The 18,475-nt window shown below is 52.3% G+C and overlaps 1 protein-coding gene across 12 annotated transcripts in view; it reads left to right on the forward strand.

Moving 5' to 3' along the window:
* The window catches only part of APC (APC regulator of Wnt signaling pathway), an 858,190-nt gene that overhangs the window by 612,061 nt on the left and 227,654 nt on the right, over nt 1-18,475 (forward strand). The gene's annotated exons all lie outside the window — the stretch shown is intronic.

Raw genomic sequence — 18,475 nt, forward strand, 5'->3', positions numbered from 1 at the left:
ATTGTTGTCCCTTAAAAGGCTAGTGAAAACAGATAATCTGTTAATTCAACTTTCCCTCATTCTGACTTTTGAGAATTCTCAATGTACATTACTTCGCTGACGATAATACTTTCTAATATTTATTATAAAATGTGTTTGCAGGGGGGCGTGGCTACGAGCGTCAAGATGGCGGTCGCACCTTAGGTGTGCTCCGGACCCCTCCGTCATCGGCTCGGCCATCCAATGCCATCGGGAGCATTTATCACTCTGTGCCTCGTACCTGGATGCCTGGGGACCTCTGCAGCTCCTTTTGAACCATGTGGTACTGAACTTGGAGCGATCGGGGCTGATCTTGTCACCTGGACCTGCTGGGCCGCGCTCCTCAAGATGGCGGCCGTGCTGAATCCAGCTCCTCTGCCGGTCTGCTGTCCGTGACCGGCCCGCCTGACTGTGGGTGGGGGGCTTCTTGCATGGCGGGTCCCCAAACCCCCCCCCCCCCCTCCCCCCTCTGTCCTGGGTGCTCCATCGCCTCACCGGCGAGTCCCGCGCTGATCGACCCCCCTGAGGCGGAGCTGGAGTGTGCGTGGTGCCGCGGCTCCGTGAGGGGTCTCGGCGCGCGCTGTGGTGCTCCAGAGGGCCTTGCGGAATCCTTCCTGTAGCCCGGCCTGTGGCGTGCGGAGTGGTGGGACATCCTCCGCGGAGCGGTGAGCTGGTGCCGGCGAGCCTCTGTTGGTCCTGGGGCTCTCGGTGGCCCTGTCGGCCTTGGATTCCGTCTGTCTGTTGTGGCGCAGCGGCCCGGCGGGGACGCAGCCTGGGGGGGGTGATCACCTGTTGCCCCCGTGGCCAGGCCCTGAGCTTGTTACGTGCACTATTGGTGGCGGTGCCCTCCCACCACCCCACTGCTGTCTGGCCCAGTGTCACTGGAGTGGCGAGATTACACCTGCGGGGCTGCTGACCAGGAGGTGGCCGCTTGGTATCTAGAGGGCTGCATTGGTCGTCGCCGGTGCTGGAGACTGCCGCAGGGGGCGGCCTTCTGGATGAGGTGCTCTTCTGTCGTCCCCCGGCGCTGGGTGGACGTCACTGATTCCAGAGGCCCTGCCTGAGCACACGTGAGGAGGCCCCGTCCGAGCCCCGCTGGGCCCGGCGGCCAGGGCCGCTACTGCTGGTGCTGCTGGTCGTTGGCTGCTGGTCGTTGGCTGCTGAAGGTCGTATTCCTTTGAACAGGCCTGCAGGTAAGGAGTGGGGGCGCGGTGGTGTCTGGTATGGGGGTGTGAGTCGACTGTCAATCAGGCAGCAAGTGGGGTGCGAGGGGGGCCCTTGGCTGGTGTGGCTCCTCCTCCCCCCCGCAACCCTGCTCCTGGCGGGCCGCGCATGACTTGCTGGTGGGGGGAGCTGGTCTATTTTGACTAGGAATAGTGGCGATGTAGCCCACTGGCTTACCCTCCTGGACCCAGGGCGCGGGTGTGAGCGCTTCGGCCGCCATTTCGGGCGGCGGTGTTCCATGGTGGCTGTAGACGGAGGCCCGGTGGCTCCCGTGGGGCTGCGAATATAGTCACTGATGTAGGACTTGTGGGTCCCCCACACACCCCTTGGGCCGCCAACACATCCCAGGGGGCAACTGCGCGTACCGAACACTCCCCCTCCTCCCCCCCCCCCCCCCCCCCCCTCCCGGGATCCGGTGACCCTCCTGAATCTCTTCCTCATCTGCTGTGTTTCTTGCCCCAGTGGGCGGTTCTGTAGATCCAGCGGAGGGGGTCCTGCCTGTGGCTCTTGATTGCGACGCTTCCTTCCGGCTCCTCAACGCTGGCTGCACCTCTTGGGAGGCAGACTGGGCTGTCCCGGGTCGTCACATCGGCTGCCTGCAATTCACGGCTCCCCGGGTTGATTCTGTTGCTTCATCGATCTTCCAGTGTGGGGCCCTGCCGGGGGGTCCTCAGAGTCCGTCCCTCCCTGGGGGTCGAACATGGGTAGAACGGACAGATCAGTGAAGGTCCCTGCCTCCCAGGCAAAAATGGACCACTTCACCACTCCGGGGGGAGTGGCTGGGCAGGAGGCTCCTTGGTCCGCTGAACTGGCCGCCATCCTCCAGGCCATTCACACGTCCCAGACTTCAGTGGAGGGCAAGATCGCAGAAGTGGGGGTGGACATAACTCTCATCAGGCAGGATCTTCGCATCGCGAACGCCCGGATTAAAGAGACTGAGTCCAGGTTCTCCTCTGTGGAAGATGACGTGCAGCAACTTAAGGGGCAGGTGGCCCGTCTTCAATCTCATACTCAGGAGTTGCACCGCCGGGCAGAGGATGCTGAAAACAGGTCCAGATGCAACAACCTGCGCCTGGTGGGTTTCCCGGAGGGAGTGGACCAGGGACGTACAGTGGAGTTCCTGGAGAAGTGGCTGAGATCGTGGGTCCCAGGGGGGGATCCCTATCCCCTTGGTTTGCAATTGAGCGGGCTCATTGGTCCTTGGCTCCCAAACCAATGCCGGGTGCTCCTCCCCGCCCGATCATAATGCAGGTTCTTAACTTCAAGGACTGCGACATCATCTTGTCTGAAGCCCGTAAGCAGCAACGGCTCCTCCACGAAAACTGCGCCATTATGATCTTCCCAGACTATACCGGTGAGGCCCAGGGCCAGCGTCGCTCTTTCGGAGAGGTCAAACAGAAGCTGAGGGCGCTTAACATTCAGTATCGGCTCCTCTTCCCGGCTCGCCTGCGGGTGGTATTTGCGAATAAGACACTGTTTTTGACAGCCCGGCGGAGGCTTGGACATGGGCGACGGAGAACGCCCTCTGCGGGCTGAGGGTTGTGCTCTGGGCGGGAGGGATGCAGGGGCGGGCTCGGCTGCTCCACTCCCTCTGCTCCTCAGCCTCCACGTAATCGATCCCGCATGTGCCGTGATCCGAGGCGGGCCCGCTTGGTCTCTCCGCCGGGTCACTCACAACAGCCACCCCAGGTTGAAGAGGGACCGCCGACTGCGAGGTGCTCTGGTTCTGCTGGCCTACTGGACGGCGGAGAAGCTGCATCCCGGTCCTCCGCGATTGACCTCCTGGACACGGACCTTTCCTGTAGCCCGATACTTTTGAGGGACCCTGCTTGAACTGGTCTCTGCCCGCCGGGCCTTGCTCCGTGGCCGGAGATGGCGCTCTGACTTAGATCTGTTCCTAACTTCCCAATGATCTTTGTAAACATGAATCCGTTCACGAGGAGGGGTCCTCCACGTTTCCCAATTCCCAAGCGTTTTAGTTTGGTTGTTTCCCAGTGTACTAGGGTGTTGCTTTTGAGGGGTCGACAGATGCTTCTGTTCCTGAAGTGTAGGGTGGGGGTAAGGGGGGGGGGGTTTGGGAAGGTTTTTCCCTGTACGTTGTTATGTTTTTTGTTGGTTTTTGTTTCAGCTACCACGGAATGACACATGTTATCGGTGGGAGGGATGGGTGTTCCCCCATAGCAAGCGAAGGCTCCCATCACTGCGGGCCCCCAAGCGCGTTTGTATACCCAAATCCATATTCTCAGCCTAGACCAGGAAACTCCTATCATGATAGATAACACCTCCCCCAAGGCGTGTTTCCACGTGTTGTCGTGGACTGTCAATGGCCTGTTGGACCGACACAAACGCACAGCGGTCCTACGGTACGTGCAGCGTCTCCACATAGATATCCTCGTGCTTCAAGAAACTCACCTCTTAGGTAACCGCTGCCCCTTCTTAGCTCGCTATGGCTATGATAGGGTATGGCACTCTGGCTGCTCTAGGGGCTCGCGAGGAGTTGCCATCCTCTTGAGGTGTACACTGCCCTTTGTCCTCTCCCAAGTGATACATGATCCTCAAGGATCGTCTGTGACAATTTTTGGTCACTAGCCGGGTCTCCCCTTACTCTCATGTCGGTATATGTCCCCCCCCCCCCTCCATGCTCGCGCCCCACTCGCACACACTGCTTCCCTGCTACATAATGTGCCCGCTGGCAATATGGTCATTGCGGAAGACTTTAATGCAGTCTTGGCCCCAGCCCTCGACACAACGAGACCTCCATCTTCCGCCTGGGTGGCGAGTGCGAAACAACTGGAAAATTGGTCTGAGTCCCTGGGGTTCTGCGATGCATGGCGCACATGGCACCCACGCAGCACCCGATTTACACATACCTCCATGCCTCACCACACCCAAGCACGCATAGATGCGATCTTTGTCCCTGCGCCCGACTGTTATACGGTTCTTGACGTCTGCATCCTGCCCAGAGGCATTTCAGACCATTCCCCGATACTCCTTAACTCAGGGTCCCCCCCTCCCTCGGCCCGCCAAACATGGAGGATGAACGCCTGGTTTCTCCAGGATAAAGACTTCAAGCAGGCGGTGGGGACAGAGCTTAAACATTACTTTGCTACCAACGAGGTCTTGGTAGCCTCCCCGGGCAACCTATGGGAGGCAGGGAAGGCAACCATACGAGGTATCGCAAAACGACAGCTTAAGCTCCAGAGGCATTCACAGTTGCAGGAGATCTCTTCCAAGGAAGCGCAGGCGCTTCGCTTGGTACAGCTGTTGTCCACGTCAGAGGACGCTGCCCTGACCCGACAATTAGCCCTCAAGCGGGATGACATTAAACAACTGTCCTTGGATGCGGCCAAGCTCCTCTGGAGATCCTCGGTAGCAAGACTTTACGGTTGGGGGGACTAGTCGGGGCTCGACAAATCCACTCGACCGCTCGCATTTGCGAGGTAAATTTTAAGAGGTCGAGCTATTTTTAGGTCCTACTCGCCCTTTCTGGCGAGTAGGAAAACATACTAACTTTTGTCCTCCGTCTTTGAAAATGGAGCAAATGTGACAAGATAACAAGATTTAAAGGCCTTTTTATTGCTCACAAAGCAAATGAGCAATAAAAATGCCTTTAAATCTTGTTATCTTGTCACTTTTGCTCCGCTTTCAGAGACGGAGGTCAAGTATGTCACTGTTAGGGCGAGGAGATTTTTCAAGGTACTAGTCCTGCAGAACTAGTACCATTTTTTAGATTTTTCGAGCCCTGCAAGTACGGCACAATCTTACACAGATTGGCCACATATCTCAGGGCAAATCGTATCATCCCAGAGGTGGTTGATGCAGCTGGAGCGGTGCAATGCGCTCCAGTGGCAATGGCAAATACCTTTGCTGCATACTACCGGAGGCTGTACACAGCCCACACCCCCGAGCTGTCCGTTGCAGCTCTCCTAGCCCAGGGTAGGGTGTGCCTTCCTAGGCTGGAACCAGCCGCTCAAAAGGACCTAGAGCGACCCATCTCCCTGAAAGAAATTGAAGAGGCAATCACTCTGGTTTCCCCGGGTAAGACCCCGGGTCCGGATGGCCTTCCGCAGGAGTACTATGCAGCATACCGAGGCACCCTAGCGCCCCACCTGGCCAGCTTATTCAAAGAAGCCGTGGAGAGAGGTTCCTTTCCGCCAGAAACGGATATATTGCCACCATCGTGGTTCTTCCGAAATCCCAGCCTCCCTCCCAAATGTGCGCAGAGTATCACCCCATATCCCTCCTCAACACCGAAATCAAGCTTTATGCTACGCGCGCTGTGACAGAATCTTAACAAAAGCAGTATTCACAGTACCTTCCTCTGTGCACTCGCTGTATGTTGCTAGTTTTAAAATCGCCGAAATAATTTTAAACTGAACTGTAAAAATTGCTGTGAACTCCACTTAGCCACTTACCCGCACTCCTGCACCCTTGGACACCCGATACCCGCATTCTCCCCGGTCCACCACGGGAAATCATCCCGATTGATGTGGAGGGAGGCGCGGTCATAATTACATCCGGGCTAGAGGGGAGGAGGGCGCAACGTCACATCCGGTTTCCCTGACACTCACTTGCATAAAAGCTGAATGCCATACACCACGCGCAGCGGACGCGCGCTGTGACAGAATCTTAACAAAAGCAGTATTCACGGTACCTTCCTCTGTGCACTCGCTGTATGTTGCTAGTTTTACAATCGCCGAAATAATTTTAAACTAAACTGTAAAAATTGTTGTGAACTCCACTTAGCCACTTACCCGCACTCCTGCACCCTTGGACACCCGATACCCGCATTCTCCCCGGTCCCCCACGGGAAATCATCCCGATTGATGTGGAGGGAGGCGCGGTCATAATTACATCCGGGCTAGAGGGGAGGAGGGCGCAACGTCACATCCGGTTTCCCTGACACTCACTTGCATAAAAGCTGAATGCCATACACCACGCACAGCGGACGCGCGCAGCGGGCGCGCCGATGACGTGCCTAAGGCGCGCCAAAGGCAAGCCCGTCTGCGCCCGTCCGCGGCCGTTCGGGGCTTGGGGCGCGAACCCCTGCTCGGATACCCACTCACATCAGAAGCTACAGCCACAACACTTTATTGAAACTGAGAGTACCGGGACTCCCTGTCTGCCTCTCTACTTGGAACCCGGCATATAAATACACAGTCTGCCCACACTGTGGATTTCTACCTCTCCCTGACCCACCTATTAAAATCTTACGGCGTAACATGTTCCTCCTTAACTGCAGGTCACTCCCAAAGCACACTTTAGAGACATCTATGCTTCTGGAAGAACTCCAACCAGATATTCTGTTCCTAACTGAGACTTGGCTTCACTCCAATTCTGAACCTGACCTTATCAAGGCTCTACCCCAAGGTTATCAAATCCTACGTGAAGACCGTATTTCAGGAAGAGGTGGTGGCCTAGCAGTCATCTATAAAGACTCCTTTGGGTGCCGCCGCTTACCCAACCCTATACCTGACTGCGAAAGCCTCTCCTTTTTCATTGACTTCTCACCAACAAGCACGTTCACGGGGACACTCATCTATCGACCGCCTGGGCCCGTGGGTCAATTTCTTCACTGCCTGCCTCAAACCTTAGCTAACATGGCCTGTAATTCATCTAATTTCACCCTCCTCGGAGATCTAAACATCCATCTTGATGATGTTACCGATCACACAGCTTTAGAACTGTCCACTAGCCTCACTGCGCTTCAGCTCAAGCAGCTAGTGCAAAAACCAACCCACTCCAAAGGGCATCTTTTGGATCCCATCTTTAGCAATTGTACAGAGCTCTTAGTAAGCCCCCCCCTCCCTTTGCCCTGGACAGACCATTTCCTCATTCCCTTCTCCTGGTCAAACTCTTCCCCCCCACTCTTCCCCCATTACAGTTACCCACATGAAACGCAACTGGCCAAAACTCTCCCAATCTGATTGGGTAACAAGTCTCGAGGCCTACACACCACCTTACACACCCGACCCCATTCTAGCCAATGAAAACTATAACAAATGGATCTCGAACTCACTCGATGCCGTGCTCCCCTTAAAATGCACGGAGTCTAAACGTAACACCCGAACGGCCCCCTGGTACTCCCCCGACCTACGGGAAAAGAAACGCCTCTGTAAAAAACTTGAAAGGAAGTGGCGAATAGACTACTCTTCCTCCACGAAAACAGCTTACAGAGCCGCAATAAAAACATATAAAAATTAAATCTACATCGCCCAGGCAACCTTCTTTGAAAACAAAATCAACACAGCCACCTCTAAACCTAAGGAACTATATAAAATCGCGAAAACCCTTCTTAAACTGCCAGACAAACCCCCCAACCCCCTTAATTCACAAACCCGCTGTAACAACCTGGCTGACTTCTTCTTCCAAAAGATACAAACCATCTACACCTCCTTCCCCAACATCCAACCCCCCATTCCACCTGCCAAGCAGGGTGAGCCGGAATTTTGTACCTCAGTAACTCTCAGGAACCTTCCACCTCTTGACTCCACCTCGCTTGAAACTATCATGCGTCAGGTCAAATCCGGCTCCCCCAACGACCCAGCACCCCCATGCAACTTGCTGACAGTAATTAATCACATTAAACCCACCACCCTCAACCTGCTTAATGCCTCACTGACCACCGGGACTGTTCCACCCCCCTGGAAGCAGGCTATACTGAAAGCCCTCCTTAAAAAATCCAACCTGGACCCAGATAACCCAGTGAACTATCGGCCAATCTCTTTACTACCGTGGCTAAGCAACATTCTTGACAAACACGTCAACAGCACTCTGGTTGAATTCCTAGAAAACAACCATTTACTCGATCCCTCCCAGACGGGATTCCGCCCCATGTATGGGACCGAGACCGCACTCATTGCAGTTACAGAGGAGGCAAGGAAGATCATGGACCAAGGAGGATCTGCCGCCATCATCCTCCTTGACCTAAGTGCCGCCTTTGACACTGTAAATCACACCATCTTACTGAAAAGACTCTCGAACCTAGGAATCTCCGAGAACGCCTTGGACTGGCTCAATTCCTTCTTATCAGGCCGTTCATTCAGGGTCTTCGAGGGTGAAACCATTTCCCCTAGCAGGCCGCTCGGGTGCGGAGTGCCACAGGGCTCTTCTTTGAGCCCTACACTTTTCAACGTGTACATGAGCCCCCTAGCTGAGATTGTGCGTCCCTTTGGAATAAAAATAATTACATACGCAGACGACACTCAGCTAGTGGTAGCTCTCAACCAGCCACACACCTCTCTCAATCATATGAGAGAATGTCTGGAAGCAGTGCATTTATGGATGACATCATCTTGTCTCAAATTGAACGGAGACAAGACCGAGCTAATGCTCCTAGGTAACCCCCCCAGCCCTACCATCGACCACCTATGGCCCACCTGCCTTGGAACCGCCCCCTCAAGCAAGGATTCCATCACAAGCCTGGGCATTTGGCTTGACAAATCTCTTAACTTTAGCTGCCAAGCAGCCAAACTCTCAGCCACGTGTTTTGGCCTGCTCAGGCTCATTCGGAAAATTCTCCCCCTACTGCCCTTCCAGGCAAGACAGACCATGATCCAAGGTCTGATCTTGTCACGCCTCGATTTTGGGAATGCCCTCAACCTGGGGAATGCCCTCAACCTGGGAGCCCCTCAGGCCACCTTACACAAACTCCAGGTCATACAAAATTGCGCAGCCCGTACTCTCCTCCAAACCCCCCGCCGACTTTCAATTAAATCCGGATTGAAAAACCTTCACTGGCTTCCAGTGAGGCAAAGAATTGAATTTAAGAGCCTATGCATCTTTCATCGAGCCTACTGGAAAGCCGGTGCCCTCATAAATCATTCACTGGCCACTCCCTATATACCAAACAGACACCTCAGATCAACTTCCTCTTTCATGTCACTATCCCCAGGATCACAAGAGTCAGATGTGGAGGCCGACTATTCTCCTACAATTCGGCCAAACTATGGAACGCCCTGCCCCTTCATCTCCGATCCGAACCCAATTTGCTCCCCTTTCGTAAACAGTTAAAAACTTTGCTTTTTAACAAATCTGATTAATCTTAATTTCCCGTCACACGCCTGTCTGCCAGCGCTAGGACGCCTCAGGGTAGCTATCGCGCTCTATAAATCCTCATTTCATTCTGGCCGAGCGACTGAAACCCTACTTGGCCTTACTGGTGCACCCGGATCAATGTGGGTTCATGCCTCAGCGTGGGACCCGCCACTGCCTCCGCAGGCTGCAACTAGCTTTGGCACACCGGCACCTGCTTACCCCATACTTGGCACTCCTGTCCATAGACTTCGAAAAAGCTTTCGATTCGGTGGATTGAACATACCTGCAGGGTGTGCTGACCGAGATGGGGTTCGGGCCCCACTCCCGTTCTCTGGTCCAGGTCCTGTACGCTCGCCCGAGAGCGCGAGTGTTAGTCAGCGGGGTACTGTCGGAGACCTTCCCCATTGCTAGGGGCACTAGGCAGGGATGTCCCCTTTCTCCTTTGCTATTCGCCCTGGCGATGGAACCCTTGGCGTCCCTAGTGCGGGCTGAAGACCACCTCCGCGGATGGGAATGGCCCAATACTGACACGGACAAGATCGCCTTAGACACGGATGATGTCATTGGGTTCCTGTCCGATCCAGCCTCCTCCGGGCCACATTGCTTCCAGATCTTGCACTCTATCTTGTAGGCCTCAGGGCTGCGGTTAAATCCCGGGAAATCAGTGCTGGTTCCCCTGCATCTCTCTAGAGAGTGCTTTGACTGGCAGTCTACCATACCACACTGGAGTCAGTCCTTTCAATATCTGGGGATTTGGATTACCCTGCTTCCCGAGATGGGCTGGTCCCTCAATGCGGCCCCGTTAGTTAAAAAGGCCAAGGATGACGACCTTAAATGGAAAGCGTTGCCTCTCATCGCACTGGGGAGGGTGGCCCCGTTTAAAATGATGATCCTCCCCAGATTCCTCTACGTCCTGTAGAATACCCCCTTCTGTTTTCCCAGGACTTGGTTTCGGGAACTGGATTGTCTAATCACCAAGTTTCTCTGGAGCGGAAGACGGGCACGCGTGGCTCTGTCTGTTTGCCAGATTCCCTCCTACGATGGCGGTATGGGGATGTCACACTTGTATCTGTATTTTTTGGCAGTACGTCTCCTGGTAGTCCACGATTGGTTTAATGGGGGCTGGTCAGACCCAGCCTACAGGCTTGAACTGAGTGACCAGGGGCATGCGGACATCCAAGCCATGATGTATGGGGGGCCCATTCCAACCCGACTGCCTGATGTGAGGCGCTCTGTGGTGTTGGCTTGGCGGGCCTCGCTCCGTCACACTGGATGGACGGGGAAGTTGACCCAATGTACTCCTCTCTGGCATGGGGCGTGGCTTCGGGAGGTTAGTGGACTACAGGGGTTTAAAACTTGGGACCTTATTGGCATCTCCCAGCTAGGGGATGTATGGGCCAGGGGCCGTATGCTGTCCTTCCAGGAGCTCCAAACTCTCTACTCCTTACATTCGTACCAGTTTTATAAATATTTGCTGTTGAGACATGCCCTCCACTCGCATATTACAGACAAGATGAGGCTCCCCGAATATAGCCCCACTGAGGCTCAGACGATGCTGGGAGACTTGGGGGGGAGGGGGGGAGGGGTCTCCCGCATTTATCGCACCCTAGTTAACACCCCCACATCCCTAGATAGATTGAGGGGTCAATGGGTGGATTGGGTGGGCCCCCCTGATGAGGTGGATTGGCGTGGTGCCCTCATGGCCCCCAGAACAGTCACCGTCTCTGCTAAACTCAAGCTGATTCAGCTCTACTACTTACAGGCTGTGTACCTCACCCCCTTATGCCTGTATCGAGTGGGTTTGCGCCCAGATGCATCATGGGCGAGATGTAACCAAGCCCCGGCTGACTTCCTCCACATGGTTTGGTTGTGCCCCCGCTTAAGACAGTTCTCAGGATCTATTGAAGTGGAGCTAATGGAGGTGCTGGGCTGGGAGGTCCCTCATGATCCACGTCACTCTTTGCTGGGGATCACCGATGGGCTGGACGGATCCAAGAGGGACAAGTTATTTTTTAATATAGCTATGATGGTGGCCAAGCGGAACATAGCGGCGGCCTGGAAAAGCCCTGATCCACCAGCCCTGGAGAGGTGGCGCAGAGGCGTGGATTGGTGCGCGACCCAAGAGAAAGCCCTTTATAAAGCCAAGGGGTGTGTCAAGAAATACCGCAGAGTGTGGGGGAAGTGGTTGGGGAATGTGGAGGGTCCTGATTAACTTGGTTCTAAATCCTGTCTATGTAATTTTTATGGGGTTCGTGATTGGGTGTTGCTTTTGTGAATGGATTCAAATTTGTGATTTCCGTGTATATGCTGAATTGTTTTGTGTTTTAAAATCAATAAAATGTACCTATCAAAAAAAAATGTGTTCGAGGCATATGAGCTGCAGATCTATGCACTGTGCATAGATCGCCATCTGGTGTTGGGCCCGGATGTTTGCAGTTTGTTTTTCTTCTTGGACAATGTTTGGAAGTCACGAGTTCGGTGACTCCTCCTTCGGTCCGTACTGTGCATGGGCTTCGGCTCCATCCTCAGATTGTTTTTTTCCGCCATCGGGCTCGGATGTAATACTTCGTGCTCCGGCTTCGAACCTTTCCAGTTCGACCTTCGACGAAAAATCCTCGTCCATCGAGATTCTCAGACAAAATCATCTTATTTATCTCTCTCTTCGGCACTTCCTCGATTCCAGGCATCAGCGGCGGACTCCCTTTAAGAAGTGCTCAAAATGTGGGTCTAAATTTCCCCACACCGATCTACATCAGGTGTGCAACCTCTGCGTCTCTCTCACGAACACGAGGCCCGAGACTGTCACGCCTGCAAGTCTTTTCGATCGAAAAAGACTATTCGGGATCGACGAGCTCGACGCACCATGGAGCACTCATCGACCTCGGCTCCACCTGACATCTTCGGAGAAGACATCGGAGCTTCGGGACAGCAGCACACCGAACAGGAAGACGACATAGTCAGCGCTTCCGAGGCCGACGACTCCGACGTGGAGGAGATCACACCGGCGCAGAGGGTCGTGAGTACTCTACCCCCTCCCACTCCCATACCGAAAGAGACTCCGGTTACACCTTCGCCTCCGGGCCTAGGCAAAACCAAACATACCGCTTCCATCACCCCACCTTCGGGCCCGGTGAAGAGGCATCATAAGTCTCCCGGCGGCTCGGGCTCGAGCCAGCCTACTAGCGGCACCGAAAAACACCCTTCGGCACCGAAGAAATCCACACCAAGTTCCGTTCCGAAGCCATCGGTGTCGAAACCTGGCCTCTCGGTGCCGACCAAACATAAATCCCTCGGCACCGATGCTCCCGTGCCGAAGCCTGCCTCGGCACCGAACAAAAAATCGGAGGCCCCGAAAAAGCATGGCACGGATAAACCAAAGGAGCCGTCGGCTCCGAAAACATCGGCACCGACTGATGAATCGGTGCCGGAGGAGCTATTCACGCCAAATCCTTGACAAAAGACTTTAACAAAGGATCCAAAGACTGGACATTTGACTTTGTCTTCAAAGAAAAGACATTTAGACAAGCCAGCTCCTCCTCCACCGCCAAAACGGAAGGACTCTGCCACATCTCCTTTCAGAGTACCCTCCCCACCACCTCCACCTCCTCCACCTCCCCCATCTCCGCCCCCACCTTCTCCACCCTTGCCTCATCGCTCTCCAACTCCGTCTCCAGACCCTGATGACCAAGGGGATCCATACTATGATCCAACAGATGCCCCACAGGACCCTACTCCTCCGGGAACACCAGACCCATGGGAGGATTATCATAATCCAGATGTCCCAGATGTGCCTCAGGATGATCTTTATCCATCCAGGCCTTCTCCACCAGAGGACTCCCTGGGGTTCCACCACTTGTTACAATGGGCCGCACATTATCATGGGGTGGAGTTACACAGTGATCCAGTTGAGGAAGACTTCCTACTTGACACTTTTGACATCGCAGATAAATCTACTGCCATATTACCCATGCTTACAGGGGTGACCAAACATGCGGCAGAGGTTTTCAAAGACCCAGTCAGGGCTAGGGTCTTAAACCCCAGAATAGAGAAAAAATATAAGGCAGCCCCCACAGATCCTGCCTATATTAAAGGACCTGCGCCCTTAGACTCATTAGTGGTATCCACAGCTAGGAAGCGATCCAATTCTCAGTCATCGGGTGAGGCTCCACCACCCGATAAGGAGTCCAAGCTCTTAGATGCGTCAGGCAAACGCACCGCCTCGCAAGCTGCCAATATGTGGCGCATCGCCAACACGCAAGCGCTGCTGGCACGGTACGACAGAGCGCACTATGATGAGCTGGAAGCTATCATGCAACATCTCCCAGAAAAATATAAAAATAAGGCTCATGAACTGATACAAGAGGGAAAGATCATTACCAACACCTCTATTAAATGTGCACTTGACGCAGCAGACACAGCTTCCAGGGCTATAAACACCAGTGTTCTGCTTCGCCGCCACGCCTGGCTCAGAATCTCAGGCTTTAAGCCGGAGGTCCAAGCATCTATATTGAACCACCCTTTTGACCAACACTTATTTGGCCCAAAAGTAGACGAAGCCCTGGAAAAAATGAAGAAGGATACAGATACGGCGAAGTCTATGGGAGCATTACAATCCCACACTCCTAGACTCTCCTTTCGCCGCTCCTCCTTTCGAGGCACTGGCAGGGGTTACTCTGCCGATAACGCCTCTACGTCCTACAAGTCCCCTCCTCAGACTACCTTCACAAAGGGCTATGAAAGAGGTGGATATAGGGGGAACAATAATAAAGGCAGGGGCAAAACCAACACCGCCCGTTCTGCCACACCGCCCACACAATGACTTTCCCCCGCTCCCCCCAGACCATTCCACTCCAGTCGGGGGCAGACTACAAGACTTTTTTCTATCCTGGGAGACCATAACATCAGACAAATGGGTGACCCAAATTATTCGGTCAGGGTACTGTCTCGAACTAACATCTACCCCCCCAAATATTCCACCCAGGCACCGTACAATGTCACAAGAACATACCACACTGCTGAAACAGGAGGTGATCTCCCTCCTGCAAAAACAAGCTATAGAGCAGGTCCCCATCAATCAACAAAATTTAGGGTCTACTCTCTGTACTTTCTGATACCAAAGAGAGATGAGACCCTACGGCTCATTCTAGACCTCCGGCCTCTAAATGCATACATACATTCAGACCATTTTCACATGGTAACTCTCCAACAAGTTCTCCCACTCCTCTGCCAGGACGACTTTCTCACTACCCTGGATTTGAAAAACGCATACTTTCATATTCCAATACACCCTTCTCACAGAAAGTACCTCAGATTTGTAGTGGACGGCCAACATTATCAGTTCAAGGTTCTCCCCTTCGGGGTCACGACCGCACCAAGAGTGTTTACCAAATGCCTAGCAGTAGTGGCGGCACACCTCACAAGACAACACATTCACGTCTTCCCTTACTTGGACGACTGGCTAATAAAAGCCGCGTCCTACAACCAGTGTGTGCAACATACAAACACTACCATCCAACTACTCCACCAGCTAGGTTTCACGGTGAACCACCAAAAGTCCCAGCTGACACCATCTCACACAAAGCAATACCTCGGTGCCACTATAGACACCTCAAAAGCTATAGCCTATCCCAATTCAGCCGTATCGCAAGCATACAAGCCTTGCGCCAAAGATTCATTCTTCAGCACTCTCTCCCAGCAAGAGTGTTTATGAAGCTAATAGGGATGATGGCATCTTGCATCTTCATAGTGCCTCATGCAAGACTCCACATGCGTCCACTCCAAGAGTGCCTAGCACGCCAGTGGAACCAGGCCCAGGGGCAGCTGATGGATCTGGTGTTGGTGGACGGTCGCACCCATCGCTCTCTGCAGTGGTGGAACACCACAAACATTTCCAAAGGGCGACAGTTCCTGGACCCGGTTCCTCAGGTAATTCTAACAATGGACGCATCGCTCTCCGGCTGGGGAGCGCACCTATTACACCTCACAGTGCAAGGTATATGGACGCCACAACAAAAGTTACTCCACAACAACCATCTGGAGTTATTGGCGATTTTTCTAGCCCTGAAATCGTTTCAGAAACAAATCTCAGCCAAAGCAGTCCTCATTCGCACAGACAATATGACTGCAATGTACTACATTCAAAAACAGGGGGGGACACACTCTCCACACCTCTCTCGGTTAGCACAGAGCATATGGAGATGGGCAATCCCACAAAAAATCTTTCTCCTGGCACAACACGTCCCAGGGATACAAAACACCATGGCAGATCTGCTCAGCAGACAAACGCAGCAAATGCACGAATGGGAACTGCATCCACAAGTTCTTCACCCATTCTTTCACAAGTGGGGGCATCCTCAGGTAGACCTCTTCGCCACCCACGAAAACAAAAAATGCCCAAGCTTCGCCGCCAGATACCCACACCCATTGTCCAAAGGCAATGCGATATGGATGAACTGGTCAGGCAAATTTTCATACGCCTTTCCACCTCTCCTGCTAATTCCATTAGTGGTAAGGAAGCTACAACAGCACTCCCTCACACTCATTCTAGTAGCTCCAACATGGGCCAGGCAGCCGTGGTACACCACACTATTACAGCTATCAGTGGTACCACATCAAAAACTGCACCTGTCCCCATGCCTCCTAACCCAGAACCATGGAGAAATCAGGCACCCGGACCCAGCTCAGCTCAACCTTGCGATCTGGCTCCTGAAATCTTAGAATTTGGATACCTTAACCTTCCCCCTGATTGCATGAACATTATCAGGGAAGCCAGACGTCCTACCACTCGAGCATGCTATGCCGCTAAGTGGAAGAGATTTGTTGTTTACTGCCGTAACAATACAATCAACCCGTTAGATGTATCCATACAGCACATCATATGCTACCTGCTCCATCTACAAAGGTGTAACCTGGCATACTCATCCATCCGTTTACACCTAGCAGCAATTGCTGCTTACCTGCAAAACAGACAGCATTTATCACTTTTCAGAGTGCCTGCTATTAAAGCTTTCATGGAAGGCCTTAAAAGAGTAATTCTGCCCAGGGCACCACCCTCACCTGTGTGGAATCTAAACGTAGTTCTTACAAGGCAGATGGGTCCGCCTTTCGAACCAATGCATAAATGTGAGCTGCAGTTCCTTACTTGGAAAACAGCTTTTCTCGTAGCTATCACTTCCCTTAGAAGGCTTAGTGAAATACAAGCGTTCACTATACAAGAACCCTTTCTACAGATACATCACAGCAAGGTGATACTTCGCACAAATCCAAAATTTCTGCCCAAGGTCATTTCCCCCTTCCATCTCAATCAATCGGTGGAATTAACGTTTTTTTTCTCGCAACCTCAATCTGTTGCGAAAAGGGCTCTACATACACTTGATGTTAAAAGGGCTTTACTTTACTACATACAAAGAACGCAATCTTTCAGAAAGACTAAACAGTTGTTTGTCTAATTCTCTCCACCGCATAAAGGCAACCCCATCTCAAAATCAGGGATAGCTAGGTGGATTGTAAAGTGCATACAAATTTGCTATCACAAAGCAAAAAGAACATTATCTGTTCCACCTAAAGCCCACTCTACAAGAAAGATAGGGGCTTCTATGGCTTTTCTAGGGAACATACCCTTAGATGACATCTGCAAAGCAGCCACATGGTCAACACCGCACACCTTCACAAAACATTACTGAGTAGACGTGCACTCCAAACAACAAGCTAGTGTGGGCCAGGCTGTACTAAAGACACTGTTTCAAACCACTGCAACGGATACCGGTGGTCGCCGCTAGGGTTGGGTACTACTATATAATCTATGCACAGTGTATAATCTGCAGCTCATATGCCTCGAACGGAATATGCTACTTACCAGTATGCATCTGTTGTTGGCATGTAGAGCTGCAGATCTATACACGCCCACCCGCCTCCCCGGCTACCTGTATCCGTTCCAGTCTATCTTATTTAGATACAACACACATGGGTTTCTTTACTATTATCACTACGCTCCATCTTTTAACTGCTGGCGAAAAACAATCTGAGGATGGAGCCGAAGCCCATGCGCAGTACGGACCGAAGGAGGAGTCACCGAACTTGTGACTTCCAAACATTGTCCAAGAAGAAAAACAAACTGCAAACATCCGGGCCCCACACCAGATGGCGATCTATGCACAGTTTATAGATCTGCAGCTCTACATGCCAAGAACAGATGCATACTGGTAAGTAGCATATTCCTTGCAATATTATATGACCGCTCTAAGAAATTCGACCACATCTCTCCTCACTTTAAAGCTGGCTTCCTCTCGAGGCCAGAATCCAACTTAAGCTGGCTTGCATCACGCACAAGGCTCTTTACTCCAATTCTCCAGCATATCTTGCCCAGAAACTCGTGATATCCGGAGGAACCAGAAACTCACGGTCCGCCAGAAACATGTTGCTCCAACCAGCACGCTTGTGGAAAATAAAATCGTACAATCGCGCCTTCTCTGGGGTCGCCCCAAGAGTATGGAACTCACTCCCACCCGTCATCAGAAGACTTCCGTCTCTGATACACTTCAAAATGGAGGCCAAAACTTTCCTATGGGCAAATTCCTCTCCTAACGCTCGCATTGCAATCACCTCTGTTTCACATACTACTACGACATTACCCACAGCTTTTCCGGATGATATTTGCCAGGCTCTTCTGGGCATCCCACCCGGGAACAGAGACTGCCTCTCTTGCATAGTGTTTTGATCTGTTTTTATCCCACATGTATCCGGGATTTGATACTGCCTATTCTTTTCTTTTGTTTTTAATGCAGCTACCTGTTCTTCCTCAATTGTACCCACCCTTCCTGAGTGTCTTGTATATCACCTGTCAATCCTGTAAAGCGCTCTGATACCCTCACGGGTCTGGTATGCGCTCAATAAAACTCAAAATAAATAAATATATGTCTCTATATGAAGATAGCTTCCATATATTAAATGGGATTAAATTAAGGTATTAGTTTTAACTGTATCTTTAAGTGATTGAGTACAAAGCTCAACCCACTTGCTAAAATAAGGGTCTTTGATTACATTTCTGCAAAAATAATTTCAGTGGTAATCTTTAATGGAATAATTGTTAAACAATTGCATTTTTCTTGACCCCAAACTAAAATGACTCAGTAGGTCACCACCTTTTTCCTGACATAATAATTGTTTTACTATTTAGTTTTAGACCTTGTCGAACACA

The sequence above is a fragment of the Triturus cristatus genome, chromosome 2_1 (genome assembly GCF_964204655.1).
Source record: "Triturus cristatus chromosome 2_1, aTriCri1.1, whole genome shotgun sequence".
Lineage (NCBI taxonomy): Eukaryota > Metazoa > Chordata > Amphibia > Caudata > Salamandridae > Triturus > Triturus cristatus.